General features: G+C 39.6%; 1 long non-coding RNA gene across 1 annotated transcript in view; it reads right to left on the bottom strand.

Annotated features, from left to right (window-relative positions):
* The window catches only part of LOC128804740 (uncharacterized), a 106,622-nt gene that overhangs the window by 37,491 nt on the left and 44,069 nt on the right, over positions 1 to 25,062 (bottom strand). The window lies entirely within an intron of this gene.

Raw genomic sequence — 25,062 nt, forward strand, 5'->3', positions numbered from 1 at the left:
TTTGCAAAATAATGCCAGTGAATCTACATAAAACTGCAATTTGCTAAAGATTTTGTTGTCTTTGTAAAGCAAAAGAAAACACAAAAACACAGTTATTGCATCTGACCATAAAATTTTTCAAGTTCCAAATAGAAGTTCTGGAGGAAATTTTGAACAAATCATTGATTAGCTGCAAGAGTTATAACATAATATTAGCTAATACTTGAGATCTTGCCTGGTATGCTTGAATTTGCTTGAATTTGCACAAGACCTATGATACGTTCCTGGGCCTAGTGGTATTGGCACTACTACCAAACAGAAATCATGTTAGCATTGCTCTGAAGTGAGAAGAGAATGAGACCATTCGTGCTTTTAAAATACTCCTATGGAAAACAGAAAGTAACCAGTTTAGATGTTCACATGAGTAAGAAAGCAAGTTATGACCTTATAAAGCAGAGTGAAAAAGAAAAAAGTGTGCTGAAATAAACCCTTTGCAAGAAACCACTTTCTGACTGGTACCCTTGACTTCAGCAGCAGTCACAGAGACAGGAACCTGGACACTCACAGAATTGTTACTGAAGGAAGATAATTTATTTCAGTACCTAATCATCAAAATATGATTAGAACATGTTGATAAAGTCTAACTTCTGTTTCAGAAAATGTTGTCCTACAGCCAAAAAGGATAATGGATTTCAGAAAGCTGGGTGACTGGTGGAAAGCACTGTTGTGAAAGCAGTGAAAGTAGCTACTTTCACCAGTTTGCTCCACTCAGTTTTTCAGCACCATCTGTTAAGGTTCACTGCAAGGATTTTCATCAGGACAGATGCACAACAACCTCCCATTCCCTGGTAAAGTTTCAGTCTTGTTTTCTAAAACAGAATTTTTCCCTAAAACATCTTCTAAACTGAAGTTTCTGCACATTCTGCAAGTAGCAGTTCAAGAATTATCACCAGACTTGTGGCCCTCTGTTATTCTAGATTCCAAGTCAATCACATTAATTTTGTGCAACTAGACAATGAGTTATAAGGCATAGTTGTGTTTGTACTTCTGTTGAATCAAGAAGACTTATTTTTCTTTCAGAGCTATATCTTTAATTAAATCCTTCTACATTCCTCAAAAATATGTGCTAAAAAGCATGTCAGTGGTATATGTCAGTTCATTCCTCTTTAAGTCTCACTCCATGTCAGAGTAGTAGAAGGTATTTGAGCAGTAGAGTTGATATTTGCTTGAATGCTACAGCTGTCTTTGTTGGCAGATTCATCCCATCTGCTTTTTTACCTATGCAAAAGCTGGCTATAGCTTCTAAATCTCATCTAGGATTCCTGCACCCTATTCATCAGAAAAAAATTAGGGGCTACCAGAGATGAATTATTCCATCCTAATTTAGGTAGTTTACATAGTCCAGATGAATCACTCCCTGGACACAGGTTTTTTCTATTAATGAAAAAAAGAAAGCAGAAAAAGAAAATGACTCATAGGCATTTAAAGTCAAATTTAGACCATTAAGTGTAGGTGAAATGCATTTTACCTTTACTACTTGGAACTCCACTTAGGACTGGGCTATCTTAGACTTACATCACAAACCTTCCTAGGTCAAAGTAAGAAAACCCACACTAAATCTCTACCCATTAGTGAGAAAAAGCTTATGGATGCCAGCGACTTCTATTAAAAACTATACCGGTCCCTATGGCATAGTGATTCATGATATTGCATTGTATATAACTTCAAAAATAAAGCAAAATCTCCAAAATAAACACTGCAGAAATGCAATATTAGAGAAGCTTATAATATTCCAAGTAGTTAATAATAAACAGGAAAAAAAATCATGTCCGTATGCTGGCAGAACACCACCTCATGAATCATGCACCTACTGTGAACAAATATTTGTTGGACAGCTTCACTGGGTTTTTTTGATGTGTCATACTGCATTCATAGGATGACATCTGAGAAGAGAGGATGAGCAATGAAAGAATAAATGTTTTGGGTTATAGTAATAGCCATTTTTAAACCTTTGGCTAGATCTTCTCCAAGGCCTTCCAGTAGCACTCCTAGTATTCCAGTGCAGTACTCTGTCCACTAGTACTCCTAGATAGAGAAAGTACCAATCCCATCCACAAAGACACCAAAAAAAAAAAAAAAAAAGAGAATTATCTTAAAGCAGAATAATTATGCATCCCAGTGAACTGGCAATTTAAACTCATTATGTAGGAACTGACAAATGCATAGTAATCTCAACATGTGGCAGAAAATTTTGTAACTGGTATCAGCCTCATTAACTGTCTTCCTAGATAATCTAATGATCTTGTGATCAGCACAGGAGAAGCACAAGCATTGTCAGATGAAAGACCTGAGGCAACTTTCTGACTGTTGGCCAAAATCTCCCCCTCCTCTTTCCCTCCTCATAGCATTCAAAGTATTCTAACTCTCTGCAATAAGGGTATGTGATCTCAAAGACACCTGACAGAAATGAAACAGCCATCTCAGAAGATGGACACATCAGATCTCCTAAATACTTCTTTTGCCCCCTCCATTTCATGTTACTATTGGCAACAAAATGCTACAGAAGACACATGAATTTTTAATTAAAATAAAATAAAATTTAAATACAATATCTGTTTAAATATTTCATGAAAACTATAATACATAAAAACAACTTTTAACACAATGCTGAAAATATTATCTCAACAAGGTCTGAAAAACTTGGAAATGTTATAACAATATCAGTAGCAAAATAAATCTTTCACTTAACATGAAGTCTGAAACAGAAATTATGGTTATAACAATGTCAATTGGGGAAGGAAAGGCTGCTACAGATAAGGCCTGAGAAGACTGTGTACACCCAACACTAGGAAAGGATCTTTCTCTCAGGATTCTTTCTGGCCCTTCCTCACAGTGCTTCTCTCCAAATACAGCATTAGCTGCCTGTAAAGCCAGTTAACAGTCACGGGAAATAGAGAGGACAGCACAAAGCTCAATTAGAGTACATTCTGAGTAGGAATTATTTTATCTTTGAGACAGAGAAAGGAAATAGTTACTCCAGTGGCTGAGAAAATCATGACTGCTGCAGGAGGAGCTCCAGTTAAGACAAAAGCTATGAAGTCCCTACTGGTGTTGTGGACTCTGTGCCTTCCAGGATGTGCCTACGTGGCAGCACCCAGTTCTGGCAACCAGAGGAAAGGTACTTTGAGCAGCATGATCTGAATTTCTTTACCAGATATTCTGCTAAACCCTCATTGAAAGTGTGGAGGGAAGGAAAGCCCAGTTTGTTCTGTGTTATAGTTCTTCCTAAAGGATGTGGGGAAGTGGAAACATTCTTTCACAGATACTAGTGAACAAAAAAGAGGCACAGCCGCTAGAAGACTGCACAAAGGTTGACTCCATCTGCAAGAATGTCCTCATGTATGCCCATGATAGATGAAAAACTCAATGAATGAAGAACAAAGGACACCTAGGAGGGATTGCAGACAGGCAATAAACAACAGCTTGCAACACAGCTGCAAAGATCAATACAACTCTGTGTTGAATGCACATATGCATCTGGAGATAGTGCAGAGTGGACATTTTAACAGTTAATACAGTTCCCAGATGATCCTACATGGAATACTACAGTCAGCTGAGCATCAGATTACCAGAACCATATGATGAAAACTAGTGCAGTTTCTGAGCCAAGCAATGCTTTGTAATAGATTACTATTTAATTTTCTGTATAAACATATTTATAGCACATCTAAGAGGCCTCAGAGAAAGGACTGTAAACAGCAGCCTGGTAGTATTTGCAGTGTAAGCACCAAGAATGAAGAGAGCAAATTACAGCTCTAGGCAGAGAAAAGTAATGCATCTATAGAGAAAAAGAAACTATTGAACAAAGAGTATCAGGCCTTGGAAAAATGTCTTAAAAATATGAGGGAATTTTCATTGCATGAAAACTAGCAGAACAGAAGACCAGATGACTAAGTCATTTCAAAAATATGCTTTTCAGATTTCTACCCTGTACTAGTTTTCTAACTATTGATTGGAATGATGTGAAACCTAAAGAAATTAAGGACACTCACAAACACATTCAAGAGAGTAATAAGGAACATGTCTGCAGTTTTCTGTGTGGACTCCTTTGAGGCTCTGCTTGCCAGAAGAGTGCAGAGACACTGAACTCATGGTAAGATGTGGGGCTAACTCAAGGGCTCCAAAACAAAGCCTCATTAAAAAGTTATTCTGCAGTTTCTTCAGGCAATAACAGCATTTCCCAGCTTTAGAATTTAATTTTTTTAAAGTTTGGAATTAAAATTTTTCATTGTTTTGCATCTTGTGGCTAAGGATTTCTCCAAGGTCTGTTTCTTTTCCTATCTTAAGAAGATACAGCCTTAAGAAATACAGTGAGTCCCACAGAGATGTCAAAAGCAGGCAGTAAAAATCAGCCACACAGTCCTTGCCTTCAGCACACAGCTGACTGACTGTACCTGAAGAACTGATTTACCCAGCACAGAGATTTATAGATTCTGTGTCAAGATTTAACTGTTGGCACAGCAAAATATGTTGCATTATTCACTTCATCCTCTGCAAAGATATATTTCTGCAAAGGCAAAGGGATGCATCATACATCTTCAAGACTCTACTGTTTGCAGCAATTGCTGCTTGCCTGCAGACTTCTCTAATCACTGAGCAGAGAAAAGAATTCTCCTAATTGTTGAGAGCTTTTGGTTTCCCAAAATAGTTGACCTTCTTCCTTTTTGAAGAAAAAACTTTCCTCTGCCTTTCTGCCTGCCTCCCCACCCCCTTCCTGCTGGCAGACATGAGAAGAGAACTGTGTTTGTTTTCACAGTAAATGGGAGGCCGGAGCAGTGACAAGGCTGATCTCACAGTTTCCAGCTGTAATATTTGATTTCTTTACAACTGCACATATGCAGAACTCAGAAACTAAACTAGTCCAGTAAGAGCAAAATGCATAAAAGTCTCTCAGCTCAAAAAAAAAAAAAAAAAAAAAAAAAAAAAAAAAAAAAAAAAAACCACCCTGAAAGGTTTGAGTGGCGGCAGCATGGCTCTTGACATGAAAGCAAATACTCCAGCTAAGACACAAGGATTATTTGGGCCAAAACTGCTGAACTGCAGCTGAGCCTCTACTTCCACAAATAGGGATAAGTCAGCTTTTCAAGAGTTGCAGATCCCAGATTTTACAGTTAAACTAGGCAAAATTCATCATTTTTAGATCACCTGAAACAGCCCTGGTAGGGCTCAGGGAAATAATTTCAAGTTCCACTTAGAAAGAGGAGGAAAAAACCAACTATTATTATAAACTTTCCTTATCTCCCACTAACAGAGACAAGTGGGTATCAGCCATCATGACAATGCTGGTCTTCTGCTTTTAAGTTTGTGTCATTTTAATGTACAGAATTCTTGTCTTTAACATTACTGATATTAAGGATTTACATTGGTCACTTTCAAACATTAAAAGGGTTTTTCTACTTAATTTTCATTTTCATTGGACAACAAGAACAATGACAGAAAATTATCTGAACAGAAGTTCAAACTAGATAAACAGGGTTTTTAAAATAAACAGTTGATTTTTTAAAGTAATGTTTTTATGAACCCTAAAACAGGTCTAATCTTCTGCTGGAAAAACTCAAAATTTCTCCAAATGTGTAAGAGCTGAAGTCTGAGGAGGAAAGGAATTAAATAAATTAAATATAATCACTTGAGTGTTTTTGACAGGATTGTTCTGAATGTTTAGATAATGAGCATCCAAAAGTGAAAATCTGACACTGTACTCCTAGCCCTGGCATTAACTTCATCATCTTTCCAGTTTTTATTAATGCTAAGTTCAAGGCAGAATGATTACTACATATATTTTTATTTTATTTTAATGAAAATGCTTCTCTCATGCACAGACTTTCAAATTGAGATTCACCAAACAACACAGTCCTCTGGATGACTGTGAAATCCTTTCCTTTGCTCTCAGCCCAGCAGCTGGTAGCCCAGCTATCCTGTGGCCCCAGGAAGTTAAGGCCAAGCCTGCAGAGTCACCAGCAGAGACATGGAAGCCCTGAGACCTCCTGACTCCAAGTGAGGCTCCCAGGTTCTTAACTACAGCAGCTCCCAAGCAGACTGGCACGAGGCAGGCTGTGCTGCAGACTATTAAAAGGGTTTCCTTAAAAAGAGGCCCATTTTCTCAGCAAGCCTTTTTCACCTCTATTGGCGGATCAAAGCTGACCCTTTGTCCTAAATTTTGTTTCATTCTCTTCAGCTTTATAGAAGATGTTTTGTTGGGAAAGGCTCTGGACAGCTCTAGCTGTCCCTGTATTCTTACCTTTGAAAGAACTTTTGGTTTTGTTGCAAGATCAGTGACATGGAAAAGATTTCTTGCACACATCCTTGTAATTAGTGTGGTGAGCCCTACCATTACTCTGCAAGTTACCAGGCAAACCTGACTTTTGTTCTTATTTTCTAGAGACCACCTAGACAGAGTTGGTATATGATCCACAATGTGGAATGAGAAGGTTAAAACAGCAGATATTAAGAGCTAGAACATTTCTGCAGACCTGGGTTTTTCCAGCCTTGCCACTACTTTCTCTGGAGCATTTTTTCACCAAGAACTTCACGTCCATGGAAGCTATTCTCATCCTTCCTTGGTATAGATGCTTGCAAATGAAATTACAGGAAACATTCACATTTCTTTCAAAACACAGAAACCTTATTTCAATTTGAATTTTGGAAAAAACTTGGGAAGTACTAATTACTCCAGCTGCTTGATTCCAAGACAAGCAAAGAGAAGAGAAAAACAAGGCTCTTCAGCTCTTGTTGCAAAAGAGCAAAGCAGACTCAAAGCAGAAGCATAGAGAAGCAGAGGTATGAGGTAAACTCCTTGGATGTGCCTTCACCAGACATTACAGCACACTTCTCACTCTCTCTGTCTCTCAACCAGCCCCATTCTGACACAATAAAGTAGAGCAACTTGAGGTGACCCTGGATTAGGCCAATTGCAGGCAGCTTCTCCATAACTGCACACCAGCTGGGAACTGTTCTTACACAGCCACATTCACTCTGCTCCCTTCAAGGCAAACTAGGAGGCCACTGCCAGAGATGCCTATCCCTCCCTTCCTGCCAGCAGCAATTTCTTTGGGTCAACACAGTTCTCAGTTAACTCCTTGCACATCTAGAGAAGCAACATGGAGACAATCCAGGATGAACTGTGTGCCTCAAATACTGACCAAACACATTATTAATTTTCATTAATGTATTCCTGCTCTGTAAAAATGTTTCCCCTGCATAATATCTGGATCAAGTTACTTCCACTAAGCTTCAACTTACAGATTTTCTAGTGTGATTCAGTAATTTTTTTATTCAGCCTCCAAACACTGCTATCTTTCTAAGTATTCATTTGGCTATCTTTTTGGATGTTTACCGTTTGCAATCTTTGAATAAAATTATAGAACTGCAGAGTTCATTATGATAGAGTTATTTTGCAGCATGTTATTCCATACATGGGATTTCAACAGGATGATAAAAAGGAAAATAATCAGTTTATTTTGCTCACACCCCATCCATCCCATTTTGCTCATATCTAAAAGTACTAGGATTTTCTAGAGTAAGAGGTTTCATAGCTAACCTTTTCCTTATCCCTCTTTGGCCCCAGACCCCTATCAAAACACAATCCCCCACACTGATAGAAAGCCCTTATGAATCCAAATGCCTGTGGACAACTTTTTATTTGGCAGCTGTATAGAATTATGGACTTATTATCCACAAAAGAGTTTTACTTTCCTCAAACTGGAATTAAAGTGCATTAGAAAACCAAGAAGAATGTTATTGCACATCACACTGGGTCACGCAGCTTTAGAAAATCCCCAGAAGTAAAGGAGAAAACCATTCGCTTTTTTCCTGTACCATCAGTATCATCTGACCAACTGCTAATTGTACTGCTGAGGTTTTAAAGACCTCTATTCAGGTAAGTGCTGGCCAAAAAAAAAAACCCTCTCATTCATCAAAGCACAAGTACTTTCAAGAGTAGCCTAGTAACACAGAAAAGACTTGAAAATCCTCAAAGTCCAGCCACCTATGGAGTGATCATGTGAAAAAATGTCAAAGAATCACTTTTGTAAACGCTTAAGACAACTGCTACTGAGTGGTAAATACAAAATACTGTTTAATTGCAATTTTCAAAAATTCTTCCTGCTTTCAGTCATTATATGTCTGTCCCTGTGATAGAAATGGGAATTCTTTCAGTTTTCAAGCCTGTGCTCTCCTTTCATTGCAATGAGGACCTAATTCAGCGCTTTAAACTGTGTTCTGCAATGCATAATTAATCTGGCTTCATAGAGACCTGGACAAAAGACCCCATTCAATCTTCAGCTCCTTCCCCCTGAGATTTTGTTATTTCTAAAAACTCCTGCCAGCTGGGCTGGAGGGAAATCTCAGCACTGTGGGAGAATGAACAAACTACAGGCCTCCAAGGGATTTGAAGTAACTATCTGACTAAATTGGATTAGAAAGTAAGGAAGGGGAGGGGAAGGAGGGCTTATTCTGAAGTCTACAAAAGCTCATAAAAAATTCTTAGAAGATTTTCATATGGTGAAGGGGAGAGAAATATGCAAGTTTTTATAACAAAACTCTGAAAGAATTTTAAAACATGCGTGAGCCAATACACTTGGGGATATTTGAAGGGATTACTGCTGGTATTATTTCAGGAAAACTGTTGTGTCTGCCTTGGAGCTTTGAAATGGCATTTCTATGCAAAATCTAGGCTTCCCTGCAATCCAAAATAGTCATACTTTCCTTCCAGGTATTTGATACATATCCTGTTTGAACTTATAATGTAACCTAACCATAAGTTGTTTTAAGTTTCCTCCAAATCACATCGCAATTAAAAGCCTCTGCCTAGAAGGATTTCAAAGGGCTATGGAAAAACAAATTCAGTATTGAGAGCCAGCACCCTGCTTTCATTCCCCCCAAGCTCATCCTCCAAAGTGTGTCAGTTACTCTGTCCAGATCACCTGGCCATCTCTCACACTTTTCACAATATTTTTAGCAGGCACATACTCAGGAATATTGTCCCATTTCCCTTTTGGAAGACAAGGTGGAAAAAGCTCACAGCCCTGCTGTGAGAGTGGGTGCCTGGAGGAAAAGATGCTTCTCTGTCTCCTCTGGCTGGCTCTGCTGTCCCCCCTGACAGGGACCGGCTGCTTGCAGGCTCTCTGCTCCTGCAGCACTAATGCTGTGAGGTTATGTGGGTTTAGCCAGGACAAAATTTGGCTCACTACCTTCAGAAATATTTTCAGAAGTTGGATCTTTTAGCCACCCTAACCAACAGCCCCCATATTAAAACAGGCAGCCCTTACTTACAACAGCAGGGACTTCTCCACAGTCAAAAGGAATAAAAATATTCCCTAAAAGTTGATCTACTCAGAACTCACATGTTGTTATAGAGTAAAAACTGTGGTACTTTTCAGAGGTCTGGCATGCACTGAAGAGATTAGCATGCACAATGAAAAATGCACCCTGCTGGATGATGCATCTGTGTAAAGATAGGTGCACAAAAATTACAACACATCAGAGCAATCCTAATCAGTCCTAACCAAAACCAAACATTTGTGTTTTTTCATTGTCATCATTTGCTATTTCTAGAGTTATTGTCACAGAATAATTTTCTATGATCTCCCTTTGCCCTGGGGAGGAAGTGCAGGGAGGAAAGAAGGGATGAGGATTAAATAAATTTTTTGAAAAGGAGAAAACAAGATTCTGCAATATCTTTCAAAACAGTGGAGGTTTTTTTTTAAGGGTGTCACTTTATGAAGAAACACTTGTATGTAACTTAGCAACAGCAGCAACAAAAGTACTGGTAGCTCATATTCCAGACAAACAGAGAAATGTTTAAAACATTAAGTTGTTATATAAAATCCATACAGCCTCTTTCCAGTTTCTTTAATTCCTGGGGTGTAGGAAAAGCAAGGCAATGTCACCACTCTTGTTTTCCCAGCCAACATAATGAGCCACTTTGGATTGTGTGCAACTGTTATCACAAGTGGTTGGATGTTGTCAAATCCATATTGAGGCATTGCATCAAAAATCCTTATTCATAATATTAATCTAACAACTCTGCATAACACTGGCATTTCTTGACAGGAACAATGAAAGGTTTCACATCTGTGAAAGAGAAAGCCTGGTGGAGGTAAAAAAAAAAAAAAAAAAAAAAAAAAAAAAAAAAAAAAAAAAAAGCATCATTCAGCTAAACACATCCTGAGTAGTGCTAACACTACTTAAAGTAAAAGATCTACCTAAATTAGCCCTGACTTTTCTCAACTGACAAAAAAATCTCAAGGTCTCAAAATTGGCAGTGAAGACTGCAAGGAGCAAAGGACAGACAGTCCAAGCCAGGACAGAAAAAGTCAGTGTTGAATCCCATCCCCATACTCTGGACTCTGCATTGCACTGTTCTGAGCATGAGATCGCGCTGAGAATCTGCTGGCAGACTCTCCACAGGGGCTTACCCGCCACGGTCAGGACCTTTCCTAGCAATGCACAAGCAGCCTGCCTCACTCCCACACTGACCCATCTTCTGCAGGCCACCCATGGAGCTGGCACTACATGGGGAGCGCGTAGAAATTCTGAAGCGCACCCAGGACAGGAGCAGAGCCAGAGGAACCATTATGGGTGTGCAGGCAAAGCCCAAGTCTGCTGCTTCAGTGAAAAAAAATAACTTGTTCTCTCTGCAAGGATGACAGAAGTTTGGCAGCAACACCGGGCAGGTGATGGAGGGGGAAAGGGGAGTCTGGCAAGGCTGCAGATTTCTGCAAAGCGGCTGAGGCTTGCCCCTCTTGCAAGAAAGGGAAAAGGGTATGGCTGGAAAGGAAAGCAGAAGAGACCGGGATTTGCTATTCCTACTCCTGTGTTAAAGGTGGAGAGGGCATAGAGCAGAGCTTGTCTGCCTCCTGAGGAAGAAGGTCCTTGCCCCAGCCACACTACTTCACAGAGAAGGAGTGCGGCATGGGTCAAGACTTTCATTCAAACACCTCCAAGAGTATTTCTTCCTTAGACAAGAAAACCAAGGCGTGACAAGAAGCAGGATATCAGAATCCTGCATCTCACAGAAAGGGTCAAAGAGGAACCTGAAAGTTTTGGACAACACGTCTTCATGCCTATGCATTTGTGCAATGCTAAGAAGCTAAACAGACATCCTGCTGCTCACCCTGCTCCCACACCCAGGTGATGCTCAGCCCAGCCTCTGCCTCACCCTGCATCTGCCAGCTGAGCCACCCTGCAGCCCGCCCTAGCTTACTCCACTCACACACACACACACTCATCTGCGGATAAATACTCCAGCCAGCAGCTGAAGCAGATCAACCAAATAACGCGGCGGAGCACCGCAAGTGGAGCAGCCGGGCCCGGCCCGGCCCAGCCCCGCGGGCACAGCGGGGTCTCCACGCCCCCGCTGCCGCTTCCCAAGGGCCCGCGTCCAGCCGCCTCTGCCCCCACAGCCCTGACACGCTGCGCTCTCATCCACCACAAACACGAGGGGAAATTTTAGCTCGGTTCTGTTAACTCTGCATCAGCTGCCACATTGAAATCCCACCAAAAACACTCTTAAAATGGGATAATTTAATATCAAAAGAGGAAGCAGGGCTTTGCAGCAGTAGCTTTGTCTGCTATGGGGCATTTCAGTGCCACTCCTCCAAACTTACTGTCTGCCTCATCTCTCAAAAATAGGTCATTAACTTCCTTTCTCTTAGTGCTTACTCTATGTTTTCAAATAACTCAGAGATAATTTAGTTCCTTCTTTCCCTTCACCTCTCTTCTTCCAAACCTTGGGCTTTAATTGACAGTAATTTCTAGTACAAAATAAAAGCACAAATCAAAAGGGCCTGATACTAAGAAAAATTGAGGAATGAAAGGCCAAATTTTCCCATCACTTCCTCTGATATAACCTTGGGTTAAAAAAAAAAAAAAAAAAAAAAAAAAAAAAAAAAAAAAAAAAAAAAAAAAAGTTGAGAAATTTTACTGTTACATCCTCAAGAGGAGGCAACACTCTGTCTTCTATATGAATTCCAGATCTAAATAGCCCAAGAAATTTCCATAGAGGGACTGCCACAGCATGACGAACAGAAATATTCCAGAGCACACCTGGTTACAATCCCCTGTCCATCCTTACGAGCACAGTACTGAACATGCACTCTGTGTAACCCCTCTTATTTTCAGCTGCCTCCTTCATAATTTACAAAGTGCAGTGACCCACCTATACCACTTTGTCTTAATCTCCCTGTTGAAATGTGATCCTTCAGAAGTTTGAGTCTAGTAAACGCAGTTACTTAATGTCATCCAAAGTGTTTAAACTGGGCATCAAAACTTCAAAATGGTGCTTAAATGGAGCACAAAAATGAAAAAAAAAGTTTCTCAGCTATAACAGCTAGATGTGCATAGGAAATAACTCAGGATAGAAATTTCTAACTTTAAAGTTCAACAGATCTTGCTGAAGTATGCAATATATAGAGCCATGCATTTTAAGCACAGAAAAAAATGTTCTTTAGAAAACGAACCAGGAAGACCGTGGTGTAAATGTAACACTGGCTTAAATTTTAGGCAAAAGCATTCTTAAAATTTGTCCATTTTGCAAGCGTCCAGTATTATAGTAAGAGCAATTAAACCCAGAATAAATATTTTGGCTTGTCAGCTCTAATAAGGGGGACATTACAGAGACTGTCAGGATAGCAGAGATCCAAGCCCAGAGATCCAAGCCCAGTCTCAGACAGACCATGCTTAGGTCAGAAGATTTCCATTTGCTTGGCTCTATTAGCCTAGGTAGAATAATCTGTTGTACTACAGCTTTGTGCCCAGTCTAGGATGTCCCATGCAACTCCTGCTGCACCAAAACCAAAGTGAAATAAGAACTCTATTATCAGAAAAGTGGTTAATAAACCCTTTAAAAACCTTACAGGCAGCATTTTAAAGAAGGAGAAGAGGTGGGTCCAAAGGCAAACTAATATGTTTGATCAAACATTGCAAAATATTATCAACACCCAAATTCCTTTTTATCCCAGGACATGTTCTTCAGATTGCATAAAGGCATGACATATCCCTATAGTTCAGCGTGGGTTATTGACGGTTCACAGCCCTAAAATGCAGCATAGACCTCTTCTGCTTATGCTGTAAAAATACTCTGTGGTCTTGCTTAATAACAGTTGTGGAGAGCACAAAAATAGTCAGGGGGAAGAGCTGGGAGCAGGATGTACTGTCTCCTGGCGTGGTGCTCGGTACATGTTCCACCAAACTGCAGCTCAGGGACCTAATGGGCAATGACACAAACACACACGTGTGCTCTCCCTCCCACCCAGGTGGTATTTTTATTTCTAACCTCCCTTTCCCTGGGTTGCAGGGAAGTTTGACAGAGCCAGCGAGCATCACACGGGATGCTTAGGAGTTGCAGGCTCTAGCCTACATTTTACCCACTGACCACAAAGTACAAAGCAGTTTAAAGCTCAGGCTGAAGTTTGTGTTAACGAGATGTCATTATAGATGGGGGACATGAGACTGGGAGCATGTGATGAAGCCAAGCCTTGGTACCTCTGACATGATAAATCTAAAGTCAGACCCGCCAGCAATAACACTCTGCAAGAGGAAGGTTTGAGAGGGCCATGTGGGCCCAGGTCCCAGGGCTTTGTGTCCCAGCAGACACATGCCCTGCCCTGCTGCCATCCAAGCACCCTGCAGTCACTACAACAGTCTTGGTGATTAGTTGGTTCAAAGACCACCCCAGTTAAAACAGCCTTGCATGAGCTGCTCAATGCACTAAAGTTCTGTATGAACCTGTGGTTTAATGACTGCAGCTGTGCAGGCATCAACCTTTCTCTGGGCAATTCATGGTGCCTACAACATCCAAAATATTTAAAGAAAAGTTGTAATGTAAGTTGTGCCATTGTGTAGTATTCCAGATATACAGAAACTGATTAAATGGCAACTTTAAAAATGCCCTTTTCTAGTAGATATTTTTATTTCATCCAGATAATGAGTTTTATTTCAAAAATCAGTGCTAAAGGCATACATGTTCCCCATTCCTTCACCAAATTGAGGAATTACTAGCACCAGAAGACACCCCACCAAAACAGAACCTATTTTCTCCTCTGGAACAATGAAGCCACAGCATGAGACTCCTCCTGTGTATACCAGGACCAACTTCACGGATGCCGTAGTCATGTAACTCACACTGAAAAAGAACTGAAGAAAAAAAACCTCCTAGTGGAATGTTTACATATTTTAAGGAAAAAGAAAAAAAACAAACCAAACCAAAAAAAAAGGGGGGGGGGGGTGGGAAGGGAGGGGGGAGAAAGAAAACAGCCCATCCTATGCCCAAGTCTCTGAAGTTAACTGGGATCACAAAGTTGGATAATGAATGACACTTTAAAATGAAAAGCTATCTACATTATATTTTTTGTGCCCTGTAGATTTAATTCCCTTTTCAAGCACTCTTAAAAACTGAATTAGGAAATGGAGGTTAGATCAAAGTTGGCACGGGAAGAAACAAGAAAACAAAACAAAATCAACCACTCATCTGCTATTGAAACGTTTAATCTAAACCTTCTTCTGATTTAAAAATAGAAACTATTTATAAGACAATGTGTGCTTTAATCAGAATGCAAGAAACAAGCTAATCATTAAAAGTTCAAAATAAAGGTTTAAACTCAAACATAGTTTTGCAACTACAGTTACAGCCAGATTACAAAATTCCTTTCACACAATGCACATAGCACCCTTTGAGACTTAATGACATTCTGCAGCTGGGGTAGTATGAATCTGAGTTCTTTCTGTTCTGACTTATTTACTTCTGCAAGAAAATTCCCCATGGCAACTGGCCAAAGGGGCTTGTCTCCTTAGTGTGTGAAATGTGAGCAGATACAAACTTGACACCATATTTCATCCCCTCGCCTTCCCTCGTGTCTGCATTCCTAACTGTAAATTAAGGGGTGGCACTGACTGTTCTGGGGTAGAAGGAAGCAGCTTATTCAGAAAGATAGGAAGTGACAAAAGAGGAAGAAAAAACACATTGCACTGCTTCAAGGCACTTTCTGAAACTATAGTGAGATTCTTCTCACCCACAATCAGGACAAGCTGAAACTGTGCAACAGCTGATTCTCTTCTAAAAATGTGACTGTTTTTCCTTTTATTGACCTTTTAGATATGCACTTATCTCCCCATCTAAAGAGAAATCAGTAGAAATTTGTCAATATTTGATAACGCACATCTGTACTTGCTGCAGCACCCCTCTCAATTACGGTCTCTTTTCAGGAATGCAAGTTGGGTTTTTCCTGTGTGGAAGGTCCACTAAAACACAGAATACTTCTGCAGCACAGTCTGCCAAAGCTGATTATGAAAGAGGCAATTTGGAACATGGAGCTTTCTAAAGCTGGACTTTAGAAAACAAGAGGCACCTGGGAAATGATGTGCAACTCTCAGAGACTAAATACACTCTGGCAAAACCAAAATTCCCCTAAGGACCTCAGTCAGCCAAGGGTGAAACCGTGACCTTGGACACATGTTTACCCTTCTTGGAGCTGATATGCATAATACATCTGGTATTTCAGCTAAGGGATACTATCATCCTGGTTTTCCCTCCAATTCCTCACTGTACAGCTATGTTTAGTAGTGACACCAGTAAAACTTACTTAAAGACCTGTAGTTAACAAGGTACTTTTTCTGAGAAAGCCTGAAACACTCTCAAAATCAACTGCTATCAACTTGCAAACACACTTTTAAATGTACTATAGTTCTGGGTCTATGTCTAGCTGTTGTGTCCTACATACTAAAGACTTTCAGGCAGCTGGCTGCCCTGGAGAGAATCATGTGATTCCTTCCAGCATATGGAGACACACTTCCAATTCTATTTGTAGCCCCCAAAAACGTCAAGTGCTATGGGTGTGACAATATTTTCACTTATTTCACTTGAAATGAGGATGTCTTACTAGAAGTTTTAAGGAACAAGACCAAAACCAAAATTCTGACAGTCCAACCATGTTTTGCTTGTTGCTATTTTAAATTTAGAAATAAACCATATCAAAAACTTTTGTTCAGTCCTCTATTCTCCCTGCAGAGGATCCAGCCATTGGTGTCAATAGCAGCTCACAGTAGCTGTGCTCACACCTCAGTTCCCCACAGGGGCTGGGATCTTGTTCAGACTGGCTGCAGTGAAGAGGCATTCCAGGGCAGGGAAGCTGAGCCAGGTGAGTACAATCTGCATCCACTTATCCCAGCCTGCACAGCACTCCCTCATGCTAGCCCAAGCAAGTGAGAACAGATTAATCTGTGCAAAAACTATGCCAAAACCACTATCAGTGTAATTAACTCTACTCAAAATGTTTGCAAAGTTTAGTGATTTAATTCTCATTTAAAGAAATGGAAAACAAGGTTGGAAGTTTTGAAGAAAAACCCAGGAAGCTGCTACCAACAGAAGGAATCAACAGGCCAAATTCTGAAGATTTTCCTGTGCTAAGGCCTGCTACAGAAAGTCTACCATTAACATCTGTGCAACAGCTACTGGATCTGTGAGATGTAGCAATCAAACATGAATGTGATTAAAGCCTGGGCTTTATAACAGATACAGGGTTATAACAGAAACTAGGGTTTATAACAGAAACAGAAATGCAAATGTCAAATAGTGAATAGCAAATTAGAGCACCCAGATTAGTTTTATTGTTTCAGTAGTTCTCTGCAAAACACAAAAACAAGTGATGTAAGCATTTTAAGAGGCTCAAACTGTAAATTCTTTTGGTACAGCCAGAGAAGTGTTAGATACAGTCCCTTATGCTTTTAGGAGAATACTCCTGATGCAACTGCTCACTACTAAGAAAACTTAACTATCAGCTAACAAATGAAAGGAAGAGAGAGAAAAGCCAGTTCAGAAAAGCAAGCAAGCTTTAAGTGCAGTTTCATTCCTGAGAGGGAATGGAGGCAGGTGAAAGAGAGGGTTTTTACAACACCATCCAAAATAGGTGACAAGGAGGAAAGGGAGGGGGAAAATGATTTTTTCTTTTCTCTGGGAAGCAGACCAGCAATGCCAAGATTTGAGATCCTAGGGCCAAAATGAAAGAGGACCTGTAGTCTAGGGTATTTGTAGTTCAACCTTGCCATACACAGCAGTATGGCAAAAGTCATCACACACTGTTTTGGTATTGCCATCAGTGCTGTAAGGGTGTGACACAAGATTTGTTTATTCTGGGGTGAGAGAAAGGACTGCTGCATTACTCCCTCAGCTGTTTAAGCTCCTGCCATGAAAGAACTTGTGCATCTTCAGAGCTACACACCAGCTGACAGCTGGCAGAACACTATATAACTGCTGTTGTCTCTGAAACATTTCCAAACCAGACCCTCCTGCTTCCTTGGCTGTGAGGAAAGAGATTGTAGTACTTACTTCACTGCTTTACACCTAAGGAGGTGTAACTGGCCAACTGTCACCCAATTCTGCTCTTTTACAATAGCAAAAGGGTCAGAAGAGAATAAAAAGTATTGGCTGGGAGGCAGAGGGAGAACAGCAGAGGGGTACATGCTCAAAGAAATCCTGCATCAGTGTCTAAGCAGCATCTCTTGAAAGACCAGCACAGCATATCCAGAAAAGGACAGGCTTATAGGAATTTACATGTTCTCAAAAGCTGCAATAGTAAAAGACCATTTTGAAAGAAATAATAAAAAAAGAAGAAATTAGGGACAGACAAATTGTTTATCAGTCCTAAAACAAGAATTTGGCAATACTAAGTCAGCTGTTTCATATCATTTCAAAATATATGGGTTTGGGTTACTTTCCTCTTTTCAAAGGTTTTTCCCCCTCCACAGCACCATTACTCAAGTTCACATAAGAGGTCAAAACAGCTAACAAATGGAAAAAAAAAATTACAAACATTAGCTGAGGTTCAAAAGGCAATTACTCTATTAGAACATGATTTTTACTTTTGTCAAAGGGATCTGCTTTACATAAATCCTAAGACAGCACAGGTTGGCACTACTACATTTCTGTCAGGAGGGCCACTTTGAGTCACAGTACCTGAAGATCTGTTCCAACTACTCAAGTTCAGGCTCTGTGGGGCCTGAATCTGTAGAGCTGGGATGAGCCAGATACTTTTTAAATGCTTTTGAGAAAACATATCAGTAGTCAACTTCTTCAAAACAGCTTTCATATTTTAAAGAGTTATCTGTTTGGGCATGTGGGCTGTTGCTTTTTGGCTTTGTTGTTTGTTTTTTTTTTTAATAGAAAAAATTTTCTAGAGGAGTTGGCACTTGGAGAGTGGGTGACATGGGCTGACTGAAAAGCACTCCCTGTAGATGCAAGGAAGAAAGTCTGAAGGAAGTATCAGGCACCATACTATATATTCTCAATTTTACTTAAAACACAAGTTAATTTTTTGTCCTACAAATGTCTTCAAATATACTGTGCAGCAACTAGGATTCCACAAATGACTTAAACTACCCTACTCAATGTACTAAATGCATGCTAGTTGTCCCTCCCCACGCTTCACTCACATTCACCACTTCAGTCCACCCTTTGATTTTGTGTTCCTGAAGACCAGGGTTTCACATTCACTCCAGTATTTAGGCACGTGATGATGGAGGACAAAGCTAGCAGTCTCCAGAACAGGGAAGCCTCTGTTCCTTTCCAAGCAACACAGGAAAGTGCTGTTCCAGAGTGGTGAAGATTCAAAATTTAAGCCAACTTTTACAATTCTACAACAGCAGATGTCAGGTTTCTCTAATCTGGGAAAGAACAGCCCATAGGCCATTACTCTCCCTAGAATTTCTTTTTCAAAGGGGATGAGACACTGAAAGCTCCACAGCTGTTCACTGAAGTTAGCTCAGCCCCTCAGAGCTGTCCCCAGATTTTGATAACTCCACTCAAGCTCGCTGTGATTTTGCCCTCAGACTCCCACTTCAGCATGAGTTAAGCCCATCTAGACAAAGAGGTTCATTAAAGCTCTTGGGACCTCCATGCCTAACAGATTCAGCAAAGATAAAAAGCTGAAAGTCCTTTGAGGAGCTTCCACTTCCATTCATTAACCACAATCATACTGAGTAAGGAATCTTGCCTGCATTAGACTTTGCTTTTAAATTATAAGATAAAGAACAAATCTCAGGCCTTTTGTTCCTGGGTAAAAAAAAGGTGGAATAAATTTTGCATAATTTTCACTTTTGTTGATATTTTCTGCCAGCATTTATACCATTGAGACCCATATTATCATCCATGAGCTTGGCACCTGAGCAACCCATCACAGCTCAGCAAGCAGTTAAATCAGAGCTGAGCCACTTGTCTCAGCAACATCCCACCAGAGTTCTCAGATGGCAGAAATTTACACAGGCAGAAGAGTGAGATCAATGGCACTCTCTGAGACTGATCTTGAGAAATGCACTGGAGTTTAGACATCCCCCCCATCTTGCTGTCCTCTGGTGGACTTTTGTCAAATCAGTCTGCCACATTTTACCCCAAGAAGGACACTGTTATTGACAGGAGATCCCAAGCAACATCAAGTTGATGAGAAATCAGTAGAGATGTCTGCCTTCAGAGTGAGAGCTTCCTTTCTCACTCCTGGTGTTATAATCGCAGCTGTAATAGGATTTCAGAGTATTTCAATTTCCATTCCAACATGCAGCACAAGAATGCCTATGGAGCCAAAAGAATTTGGGCCAAACCACTAAGAGTTTTCATCTTTACTAACATGCACTTGACCACACACTGTTGAGCAAGGCATGTAGTCAGCATTGCTTATATCAACTTACTGTAAAGACCACAGACTTGTAAATTGTGAAGTTTAATCCCACACAGAACTGAGAAGGAAAGGAACTTCTGCTGATGTTGTGCTGAGTAGCATTTTTTTTTCCCAAAAAAGGAAGTGTCCTCATAATAGTAACACTGTTGGATGTATTTACTATCAAGATCACCAAGGCACTTGCTTTTCCTTTTTATGTTATTTGTATCCTTCACCACAATCATATTAGCAGCTGAGCAAACATCATTCCAGCTTTGAGGGAGCAGGTTAAAAATACTGTCTTCTACTCACAAAAAATGTTCTGCTCATTTGGAACAAGTCTATGCTACAGCTCTTCAGCACTTCACATCCACCGATCTCAAAGGACCTCACTCTCAGTGTGAGAGCATATGCAACTCCACAACTTCCCTTCTGAATAGGTAACCAATTTTGGAAGTGAAGAAATATGTACCAATTATTTTTAAAACTGGTAGTCTAGAGTTGGACTTCTAGACTTATTCTTTGCTTTTCCAGAGATAGAAATCTTCCATTATGCATTTTCAAAAATGGATATTCAGCATCTCTGAATTTCAGCACTTTTTTTGGTATTAAGGTTCATTTTCGAAATATTAACACTCATTTCTTTTTCAGAGAGTCATCCAGCTAAATTAAAAGATAATTTCTGGTGCAAGTTATTTATTCAGGCATAAACATTAACTAAGTATTTATTCATGTCTGCAAATACAGATGTAGTGATTTGATAATAGGAAGACTAATTATCACTCTCTACAAGTGAATCTTAAATCTATATAAACAAAGATACCCCAAAAGAAGCAAGATGATCTACAGATGCAAACACATACTTATGCACATACATTTTTAGGAAAGCCACCAAGGACAACTACCCCCATGCAGCCAATTCCAGAGATTGCTCTCCCTACCAAAGCCTTTTAATGAAGCTAGTAAATTGCAAAGACTTAAAAGAAAATACAAAATAATAATCATTCTGGGTATATTCTTATTCTGGATAATAGGAATTTCATCCAAATAAAGCCTGGCTTGACATTCTCTTACCAGAGAAGATTTCGAATGATTTATCAAAATTCTGCTTCAGGTATCAGAGTAGTAACAGCACTTTTACAATCACAATCCCACAAATTATAAATATCAGTTTAATCTATAAACCCAACCTTTCATCTTATTGTTCCAATAAAGCTTGATCCAGTTTGGCTGCTTCCTGAGCTTCCAGGCTTGGAAGAATTGAAGAGTTGAAACCCAGCCTAAGCATATGCAGTGTTCTTCATTTTACCCCATAAACACCATGCTCCTAGAGATTAGTGGAATTGCATTTGAATGCAATACTCTGGGGTAAGGCAAATGCAATGAAATGTTCCCATATGCAATAATCACTCCAACAGTGATATTAAAACACATATCTCTCAGCACCATGACAAGGCACAGCTATAGCCCATGCCAGACCAGCTGGATACAGTAGTTTAACACTATCTTGGTGGACATATCTGGATCTAGAACTCAGCTCAATATACAGCAAATGAACAGGATAGGGAAATTGTTTGCAAAAATGCAAATTAATTTTCTCCCAAGACCCCAACAATATCTAATTCAGGTTTTGATATGAGCCACTATCCACAGCAAAGAGAACAAATTAATATTTTTTCACATGATAAAGATCAGAAATTGCTGTCTTCATAGAAGCATTTATTGCCCCTTGGAAGACCAGAAAGTACAGGAACTGCCAAATCTTGGGAAAAAGTTCAGCCTTCCATCATGATCCTCTAACAACACAGATCTATACTTGCCATCTGCAAGGAGTCCGCTTCTAAATGCATCAGTCCACTTGACTTTTGTGAGCACAGTGAACAGTTTTCCTTTGTCTACTTGCTTACTTAAATTCTAGATTATAAAAATAAAATTTAAAAAACCTAAGAAGAATTCCAGACTTACACTTGTTTTCTCCTTTCAAAGGAAAATTCTTACATAATTTGCAATCTGAATTAGTACACAATAGTAAAGTACAGGGAAATAAAAATTCCAGCATAAAAAAAAGCAGGATGTGTGGAAAATATAAACAACTTGATTCAGTAAGCATGCAAGGGATTGAGGCCTGTTTGTCACCGGATCTGCCCAAGCTTCCCCCTGGAGTGAAACTCAAGAAGCATACATGGACAAAAGCATGTCAGGGCTTGGTGGGGAAGCCAATACAAGAATAGCTGCAGTAGTACCAGTGTTCCACATTCATGAAGATCTTGGGTTACCAAGATAAATTCAGCTACAACACTCACCCTTGTGCATTCTTAACCCTTTCACTGCAGGATGCCTTCACACGTGGCAGTGGGGGGAGTGCAGAGAGTGAATGGCTGTTTCTTCTGGCTGACAGTGATACATCTGCTATCGCTCAGGTTTAATCTTTCTAGAAATTTAAAGTCTTATTTAAGAGGTAATGGATATGGCTGTGGTTATAAAGTATATTGCCATTAAACCATACTGATGTGATTAAGTTGGTTATTTTCCTCACATACTGAGGCATAAGACCTGCTTATCTCAGTCTCCACAAATGAAAAATTAAAATAATAATTTTTAAAAGGTTTATTTTTACTTCTTCCAGGCCATTTTTTTTGAAAGATTGCACTTCCTTCAACTAATAAAGGACATCATTTGAGGTAATGGCTTTCTTTTCCAGTTTCCAGATGTCCTATTATCGATAGTGTTAACACACAGCAGCTACTATTTGCTTATCTTTCTGAATTATAATATTACAAAATCATTATTTGAAATTTTTGGTTTTATGCTAGCTGGAATCTCTAATCTTTGCTTTCAGCAGTACATTAGTGAAGACAATATGGAGGAAAGAACATTCCGTCACCAAGACATCTCATTAAACTTCTTATTTCAAAAAGACACTAAATAAGACCTCTTAATAAATGCTTTATTGTATGCTTGACTGTGGGTTTTTTAAAAATTCCTTTTTGTATTTGTTGTACAAGAAGCAGATATAGTGTAATATTTGAAAAAAAAAAAGAGCTTGTATGTTTTTTTCTCCTGAAATTGATCACAAGAAATAGAGGAAATATTGCAACAAAGCCTATTGATACAGTAATCAGGTCCAAAACCTATCCATGGGTCAAATTTCAGGTATTTCTATCAACAGAGGCTTGCTGCATTCTTGCTCTTCCAGAATTTTATTTTGTGACCACTCTGTCAGTGTTACTGCCTCATGTGTAACATGGGGATCCATAAATAGTTCCCTCCATGACAAGAGAACTGTAGGAATAAAGCCATGAATTTTGGGAAAAACAAGCACTGAAGGACGACGTGCAATTACCAAGACAGAAAAACTCACGTAAGTCTCAAGACTTGTGGTCCACTGAGAAGGATACAGAATTAAGTCAGGTTTGTGCCAGATAACTCACAAGAATAGAAAACACTGAAAGCTCCTTGTGGCTCCTCCTTCCAAACAGCTTTTCTAGGTCTGCAGTGGAAAAAGCCCTGATAACAGACTGAAATCAGCACCATGTTCAAGAGCTGGGAAGGTCAGCTCGATGCTAGCAGCAGCCAGTCCTTCCTCACTCAGATCCAAGCAGCCAGGTTGAATCCCACCCTGAACTCTTCACCTCCTCTCCAGCACGCTTCCCCTCTAAATATAAACTGCACTGCTGACATGATTGCAGCTGGCACTAATCTTTTCAGATGTTTTCCATGTTGCCCATGGTTTTGTTTGCTGTGTTGAATCAGGCAAAATTCTGGTTTAAGCAACAAAGAAGTAGCAAAAAGGTATGTAAATGAAACAAAAAATATAGATAAAAAACCATAAGAACCAACAGATGGGTATAGGAAGGGAGGAAAAGATTCATAGAAAGCAAGTGATTTAATGAGCCTGAATTAAGTTGAGCTAATAATATTCATCTGAAACATTAAATTTCTTAGAAGTGTTAGAACCTCTTTCATCTGTAATTATAATAGAAACAAAGCTGTACACTGTGAACAAATGCGTTTGCATCAGAGATAATTGAACTCTTATTACTCATTAATAAACTAGTGAGAGCTGAGGTTCCCCTAGTACTTGAGCAGCTAGAAGGAAAACCTAGAAGGAAAAGGAGAAAAATTACAGACAGCAGTTGCCTGCAGCTTGTGTCATTCAGTGGAAGTACACGAATTTCAGCTAAATTCTGTGTACACAGCTGTGGGAGGACATAAAAAATTAAAAATTAAAAGCCTTTCTAAGAACTCACAGCAAAATGGAAACTAGGATGAATAAAAGCAGGAAAGCATTATGTACCCTAACAGAAGAACTCTGTCAATGCTATTAGATCTCTAGCTTCTTCATGAAAAGTGATAAATAAGATATATAAGTGATAGCAATAAGAGCCTGCTTATTTCTCTGTTGCGGAGTGGTGAACACTGCCATGGTATGCAGACAATCCAGGGGTGGTTCAGCAATCATCCAGAATTGCTCTGTGTCACTCCTGATTTTTCCATTGCCATAAAAATAGTGGAGGTGTGAGTTTTGGAGGTGAGGCAGCAGGAACAGGGTTTAGAGTTCTGAGCCAAAAAACGGGAATGGGGAAAGACTTGCTAAAAAATTATACCGACCCAAAACACACATGTGAAAAGATGCCAATATTAGCCAAGCAACAAACAGACCAAAGAGAGCTGAAAAATGCCAGTGCCCTGTTTTCCCAATTTAACCAGCTTCACTAACTGCAAGCTTACAAAGAGAACAAAGTTCTGTATTGAAGGGAAGTTTAGGAGACAACGTGCCTGCAGTGGCCTCACTGCATGTTACAGTTCCTCCCATACAGCGCCTGTGTGGCCAAGCTGGAGGGCAAATGGTTAAAAGGCATAATCAATTTTCATTAAACAGCTGAAGCACAAGTACCTACATACTCTAGATGTATTTAGTTGTCATACTGTGGGCTGCTGTGCTTTTCATAATGACTACTAATAAACAAGCTTTTCCATTAATATTTTACACCATTTTCTAACATCTCCCTCTTCTTTTAACATTGCATGCCTCTTAATTCACCCAAACACTTGCACAAACATACAGGGAGAGGAGGGAAGCAGGCTGTTGCTGCTTGAACTAGTGTGCTGTACATCATAAAATGTTTGGGCAGAAGCTAGTATACAAAATCATGTAAGCATATCCAGTTGTAATAAGCATAAATTTATGCATTTGAATGCATTTACACATTTGTTGCCTGCTCAAAAAAGCTTCAAACTTGTAGCTTTATCACTGTGATACCTTCTGTTTCTCTTTCTTCAGATGGAAATTTATCTCAAAGACTGACCCTAGGCACATGAAAGGTCATTCAGCTGTAAAGACAAGTGAGGAAGAGGGATGAGGCAACAAAATAATATTAGC

Source organism: Vidua macroura, chromosome 3 (genome assembly GCF_024509145.1).
Source record: "Vidua macroura isolate BioBank_ID:100142 chromosome 3, ASM2450914v1, whole genome shotgun sequence".
Classification (NCBI taxonomy): Eukaryota; Metazoa; Chordata; class Aves; order Passeriformes; family Viduidae; genus Vidua; species Vidua macroura.